This window comes from Schistocerca gregaria, chromosome 7 (assembly GCF_023897955.1).
Source record: "Schistocerca gregaria isolate iqSchGreg1 chromosome 7, iqSchGreg1.2, whole genome shotgun sequence".
In the NCBI taxonomy this organism is placed as follows: Eukaryota; Metazoa; Arthropoda; class Insecta; order Orthoptera; family Acrididae; genus Schistocerca; species Schistocerca gregaria.
The window spans coordinates 471784359-471791725 of record NC_064926.1 but is presented as its reverse complement, the minus strand read 5'-3'; the positions used below and the strand labels follow the sequence as shown (position 1 = coordinate 471791725).

The 7367-nt window shown below is 44.4% G+C and overlaps 1 non-coding gene across 1 annotated transcript; it reads left to right on the top strand.

The window, feature by feature from the left end:
* Positions 1-2858: 2858 nt before the first annotated feature.
* Trnat-cgu (transfer RNA threonine (anticodon CGU)) lies at positions 2859-2932 on the top strand. The gene has a single exon. It is a non-coding gene; the product is annotated as a tRNA-Thr (tRNA).
* The last annotated feature ends 4435 nt before the right edge of the window (positions 2933-7367 follow it).

The following is a 7367-nucleotide window of genomic DNA, read 5'->3' as shown; positions in this document are numbered from 1 at the left end:
GGGTACGCCTCACAGTCCAATATCTGATTTCGGAATCTCTGTCTGATCACGATCATATCTAATTGAAATCTTCCTGTAACTCCCGACCTTTTCCAAGTGTGTCTCCTTCTCTTTGATTCTTGAATATATTGGCTAAGCTGAAATTTACTGCGGAACTATTCTCTCGTTCCCTGTACCAAACCCATATTCTACCGTAATCTTTCCATCTGTTATATCCCGTACAAGTGCAGTCCAATCCCTGATGGCTATTAGATTTTAATCTCCCTTTGCGTACTGAATTATTTGTTTGATATCATCAAATAGTTTCTCTGTCTCTTCATCTTCTGCTTTCGATGTTGCCAAGTGTGTCTGGACTATAGTTGTTGGTGTATGTTTACTGTCGATTCTGTTGAGAACAACCCTATCACTGAGCTGTTCACAGTAACACACTCCGTGCCCTATCTTCCTATTCATAACGAATCCTACTCCCGTTATACCATTTCCTGTTGCTGTTGATATTTCCCTGCACTCGTCTGATAAGAAAACATTGTCTTCTTTCCCTTTCATTTCAGTGACACCCATTGTATCGAGATTGAGCCTTATCATTTCCTTTTCTAATTTTCTAGCTTCCCTAGCACGACCATATGTAGAACGTTATCCTTTCGTTGGTTATTCACCTTTTTTTTCATGGGCACCTCCGCCTTAGCAGTACGCCCTGGAAGTCTGACAGAGAACTGGTATGGGAATGTTTTTCCAATAAAGAGATTATCATGACATTTCTTTCAGTTACAGGCCACATGTCCCGTTGATCACTGTTGATTCTGCTACCTTTTGGGACAGTTTCCCACCTTAAGGGCAAGAAAGCTCCCTGAACCTCTGTTCACTCCTGCATCCTTTTTGACGAGTTCGTTGGCTGAATGAGGGTGATTTCTTGTGCCACAAGTCTTCTTTCACCATTGCTAACAATTTTTAATCAAAATTTAAGCGGTGCTGTGTTTTGAACCTCTATACCGAGGTCATTTTTGTTACTAATCAAAGACGTTGCCCTTAGACATATGTGTTATGAATATCAGTTATATTTTACTGTGAGTGATATCATTTTACCGGTATTAGCTGTATATAGCTTATGTTTCTCTCGGTGGAATGTTAACGGTTAAGTAACTTGATTAATCCCGCATCTCGTGGTCGTGCGGTAGCGTTCTCGCTTCCCACGCGCGGGTTCCCGGGTTCGATTCCCGGCGGGGTCAGGGATTTTCTCTGTCTCGTGATGGCTGGATGTTGTGTGATGTCCTTAGATTAGTAAGGTTTAAGTAGTCCTAAGTTCTAGGGGATTGATGACCATAGATGTTAAGTCCAATAGTGCTGAGAACCATTTGAACCAACCTTGATTAACGTTTTTAACCTAATACCTCGGCTGAGGGGCTTCATTGTTTTTCCCCCAAAGTTATTGTGATATTTGAGGCGATATTAAAGCAGAACATATACTTTAAGCGCACCTGCCCAAAATAACCTTTTGTTCATTTTCTGCTATAATCTTTAAAATGTTTTTAGATTATATCTGATATATTAAGCCTTTTGTTGTTAGACCAAGTATAATGGCCATCTCTCGTACCTTTTCTTTTGTAACTTAATATTACTAACTGTCTAAATTTGAGTTTTAAGGACCTGAATGCTCCTTTTTACACTCGAATTTTTCTCTCTTATACACATGGTTATTATGATTAAAGTTAAACTTTCAAACAGCTGTAGAAATAATGCCACTGGTCAGAATCACGTCAAATTGTAGAAGAAAAATTAATAATAACAAAATGTAGCAACAAATCGTGTTGTAAGCATCATAATTTAGTAGTGGTCGACTACAAATGACAAATGAATCATATGTGTTATTAAGGCAGGAGAAAAATAAATAATTACAAAATGTAGCAACAAATCGTGTTGTAAGCATCATAATTTAGTAGTGGTCGACTACAAAAGACAAATGAATCATACAACAATGCCTAAGGTGTACGTTTGACGTTAAACAAATTGTACTACTCAGTGTGCATGGGTGTACAGGTGAGATACTGTTAGTTAGTAAGCCCATCCACAACGGCTAGATCATATCACATCGAATGGAAAACATCGATTTTTAATTGACCTGAGGCCAAAAACTGCATAAAAATCATCAATGACATCGGTTTTTAATTGTCCTGCTGCCAAAAACAACATAAAACGCATCAATAAGAACCAAATCTAATTTCCGTCTGACTGGTGCAAAACATGTTCAGTTTGCTGTCCACTGTTCACTGTGCAGTTATCGTGAGAAAGAGTAGAGAAGACTGCGCAGGAGATACTGAGATGAGGGACATTAAACATATCATCGGCTATATTTGCCTTGACGAAGAGATACCTGTAAGCTGTTGTTTAATTTTTGTAGGTGCCCCATGTGCAATATCACACTGAACAAGAAACCATGTAATTTAATAATTTATCAGCAGACGTGAAGGAATACTGCACAGTGGGGGCTTAGGAGACGTGAAGGGACGCTACCGTATGTGATCAATGAGCTAGAGTTTTGATACACTCATCTAGATGAGTATATTGCGAGTTGATGATAGTGTGAAGTAACCGTTTCATGTATCTCCTTGAACTGTTGACAAGACAGAGATTATTGAGAGTAACCTCGTCGAAAGTAAAAGAAGAAGAAATGATAATTAAATCGACACCCTATCTGCAAACAGGCGTTGGTATACATCATTGGGGACATGTTGAAAATGTGTGCCGCGACCGGGATTCGAAACGGAGACCTCCTGCTTATATGTGGTGTGGACATGCTTGGAATGTGGGTCTCACTGGGAGCGTGCAGAGGATAAGTCAGTGCTGGTGAACTGTCTTCTGTGTCCTCGATGGCTCAGATGGATAGAGCGTCTGCCACGTAAGCAGGAGATCCCGGGTTCGATTCCCGGTCGTGGCACGCTTCTTCAACATTCCCCAAAGATGTATATCAACACCTGGTTGCGGCTAGAGTGTCGATTTAATTATCATTTCATTCTAGAAAAGCTGCACGGTCATCAATGGTATCTGTTCTTTCGGGAACAAATAATACTTTCATATATAGTATATAATAAAAGAAGAAGAGAGAAGAAAAGAGATTACGACTCATACTGAAGGAAGGAATACTAAAAAAAATTTTGATCTACCGACAAACAGAGGGACAGGCCACATAACTTGGTGAAATGTAGATTAAGGTAATACGTAAGAGTGAAAAGAGGGAAGTAAGGAAGGACTTTAGTTTAAAGACACAGAAAATAAAGTGAACTGGCACAGATGAAATTATGTACGTGTCAAGAGCTAAATTGTGCTTGTGTTCCTTTGTCACAGATTTGAAGAGAACCCAAAATATGAGTAACTAGAGATATGATATGATGGATGAATGGAAGATGCATTTTCTGAGCAAATTAAGGAACTAAAATTCCAGGAAAGAGTATGGAACTTTGGTAACTGAAGTGTAATCACAGTAGTCTTGGGCTGAACGATTTTATAGAGCAATGCGGAGGTAATTTAGAAAGGGGTATCGAATATTGGTGGACTTCTCCGGTATTACTTGTAGTTCACGAAATGAATAGATAACAGCATGAATAACTAGGAACTAACGTAACCTCACTGGAACTCCCAACCAAAAGAATTTTGTACAGTGCTTTAAAAACATTTTGAAAGAGAAACAGTTGTCGTAAAAATTGTAAAGCTGGAAACTGCTAGAAGCTAGGATTTAGTACGAATTTGGTGTAATGTCTTAAAACCGAAGTGGTAATGAAATAAGAAGTAATAATTATTTACAGTTTTATAAATGGATTTTAACTTAATGTTGGAGTAAACTCATTGAAAGCAGTAGTGACATAACTTGATGTAAAATTAAATTAATATTTGGGTACATTCTTTGAAAGTGATAGCGGTATATTGATGTACGTCCATGGTAAGAAGCTATGGCAAAAGTACTGTTGAATGAAATTACATTTGTACTAATGCGAATTGTATTGTTAAAGGACGTCTATCTGAGGTCAACACAAACACCCGAGGGAAGGATTATGCGAGAAATAAGGACGGGAGATGGAACGAGAGCATGGATGGAGGTTGGAGCACGGCAGATCTGTCAGCTGCACACACTGAGCACACAGGGAGCCACTTGAAACTACGCTGGGTGCTCACCTGTCGCTTAGAGAAGGGGAGGGTTGCGACAGAAGCGCCCACAGCTGCGGCGGTTCGCTGCCTGCCACCTGCAGCACGGCGGCAGACGAGGGAGCGCCATCGGCACTTGTTGCATATGCCCTATTTGTAACGTCAAGCGGGAACTTCACGTAGCCTGCTGCAGTGTACAATACAAGTCAGAGTTTCAGTGTTTAAGAAACAACGAGGCCGTGAATCCGTAACGAGTGAACCTATAAACTGTTGCTGAGTGAGAGCAGATGTGTGACCACTGCTTTACACTAACACAGGTCAAATCGGCAATGTTGATCGTAGGACGAAATTCCCATAGAGTTAAGAAACTGTTCCAAACTTATTCGAACGCCTACATTTAAGATATTTAACGTACACAGCGAGATCTGATCATATACGTGGACTTACTAAGAAATGTTAACACAAAGCTGTGAATAACTGACCTCCATATGTGTATGAGCGACAAAAATATTATGGAAAAAATTTATGCTGATGTAGCGGCACCAGAGTTTAAGATAGGAAAGTTAGATTTATTCCAACATTCCTGAGCGCCGACGTTACAGGCAGGTGTTGGCCTCTTGACGGTAAGTTACGCTCAACAGCAGTTTCGAAGTAGAATGGGGGCCACGGCGCTGTCGAACTGCTGAAAACAGTAAATGCAGCGGTTCGCATGTCGCAAATTACAGGAAGAAGGGGCCCACTGGCGCAACCCAAGTGTTGCACGTATGGGACTCGGAGTGGTGTGTTAGCAACAGAGAGGTGCACAGCCACGGATAAATAGGTGCCAATTTACTAACAAGGCATTGAAGTGTGACAGCCCTCCGGGATGGCAGGGCTTGTCGCACCAGCGGCTACACATAGAGCAGATGAGGTACCAGCGTTCCAGTCCACTGTACGTCATTGGTTCACCCTCTGAGGCCAACGCGGGGTTAGCAGCCAGCCAGCGGTGGGCCACTCATCGTCTCGCTACCCCAGGCAGTCGTCTCTTCTCCCGACACACGCCGGAGACATTCTGAAGCGAGGGCCGCAGATTCGGATGCCGGATCGCGGCCACTTGCCGCCGCGATCTCAGCTACGCCAGTGAGGAAGAAGCAGCAGCGTGAATGGGCTATGGCTCCCAGCAAAGCAGCGCTGAGTGAATGGGGAAGAAGATCGTTGAGCCGGCTGCAAGTGCAGCCCTGATGATGCCATCCTACAAGCAGACACACAGCAGCGCGTTGCACTGGGTCATTGGGGCGGTGGCCTCAGCAATGTGGGACCCTGTGACATGGATCAAGGTGAACAGGGCGCTTTAGTGGAAACAAATAAATCATTCGGAAAGCTCTCGCCGAGTTTTAATACGACACCTCCTGCCACCCATCCACTACATGTGGTGTCTTCCCCCTACATTTCGTCGTCCTGTTACATTCAGTGGCAGGAGTCGCCACAACACTGTGGACGATCTTACAGTGCAGCCAATTCGTGTTTTGGCAGGATAAGGCCAATCTGTTACAATGGAGAACCTACATTTCGAGATATTCAACTCCACCAGACTATGATTTAAAACTGATCATACTATTTGGACTATTGTTTACAGATTTGTGTGACATTACGCGCACAGTGGCACAACTGTATTTTTTATATAGAAATACACGTTTGATAGCTGTGCTTCAGCTTAAAATATTCAGCATGAACTTATTATTCTACACAGTCTGCTTTATGTCAGTCTGTTTGAATTTTTAATTACTTTACGTTTCCATTTATATATGTTTCATGAGAGTGCTAATGAGGTCAATATCTAAAATTGTTTCGAGTAAGAAAGTAAATCAATCGATGTTTACAAAATACAACTTATGAACGTGTTCAGGCCATTGATGTCTGAGTGAGCAAGTAACGTAATTTTCTACCGTTTATAAACTCCTTCAGTGTGAATGTGTGTTAATGGAAAAAAAATTTTTGTGTAAATTTTAATCAATCACAATAGCAGTCCCGTGATGTAACTACACTCCTGAAAATGAAAAAAAGAACATATTGACACCGGTGTGTCAGACCCACCATACTTGCTCCGCACACTGCGAGAGGGCTGTACAAGCAATGATCACACGCACGGCACAGCGGACACACCAGGAACCGCGGTGTTGGCCGTCGAATGGCGCTAGCTGCGCAGCATCTGTGCACCGCCGCCATCAGTGTCAGCCAGTTTGCCGTGGCATACGGAGCTCCATCGCAGTCTTTAACACTGGTAGCATGCTGCGACAGCGTCCACGTGAACCGTATGTGCAGTTGACGGACTTTGAGCGAGGGCGTATAGTGGGCATGCGGGAGGCCGGGTGGACGTACCGCCGAATTGCTCAACACGTGGGGCGTGAGGTCTCCACAGTACATCGATGTTGTCGCCAGTGGTCGGCGGAAGGTGCACGTGCCCGTCGACCTCGGACCGGACCGCAGCGACGCACGGATGCGCGCCAAGACCGTAGGATCCTACGCAGTGCCGTAGGGGACCGCACCGCCACTTCCCAGCAAATTAGGGACACTGTTGCTCCTGGGGTATCGGCGAGGACCATTCGCAACCGTCTCCATGAAGCTGGGCTACGGTCCCGCACACCGTTAGGCCGTCTTCCGCTCACGCCCCAACATCGTGCAGCCCGCCTCCAGTGGTGTCGCGAAAGGCGTGAATGAGGGGACGAATGGAGACGGTCGTCTTCAGCGATAAGAGTCGCTTCTGCCTTGGTGCCAATGATGGTTGTATGCGTGTTTGGCGCCGTGCAGGTGAGCGCCACAATCAGGACTGCATACGACCGAGGCACACAGGGCCAACATCCGGCATCATGGTGTGGAGAGCGATCTCCTACACTGGCCGTACACCTCTGATGATCGTCGAGGGGACACGGAATAGTGCACGGTACATCCAAACCGTCATCGAACCCATCGTTCTACCATTCCTAGACCGGCAAGGGAACTTGCTGTTCCAAGAGGACAATGCACGTCCGCATGTATCCCGTGCCACCCAACGTGCTCTAGAAGGTGTAAGTCAACTACCCTGGCCAGCAAGATCTCCGGATGTGTCCCCCATTGAGCATGTTTGGGACTGGATGAAGCGTCGTCTCACGCGGTCTGCACGTCCAGCGCGAACGCTGGTCCAACTGAGGCGCCAGGTGGAAATGGCATGGCAAGCCGTTCCACAGGACTACATCCAGCATCTCTACGATCGTCTC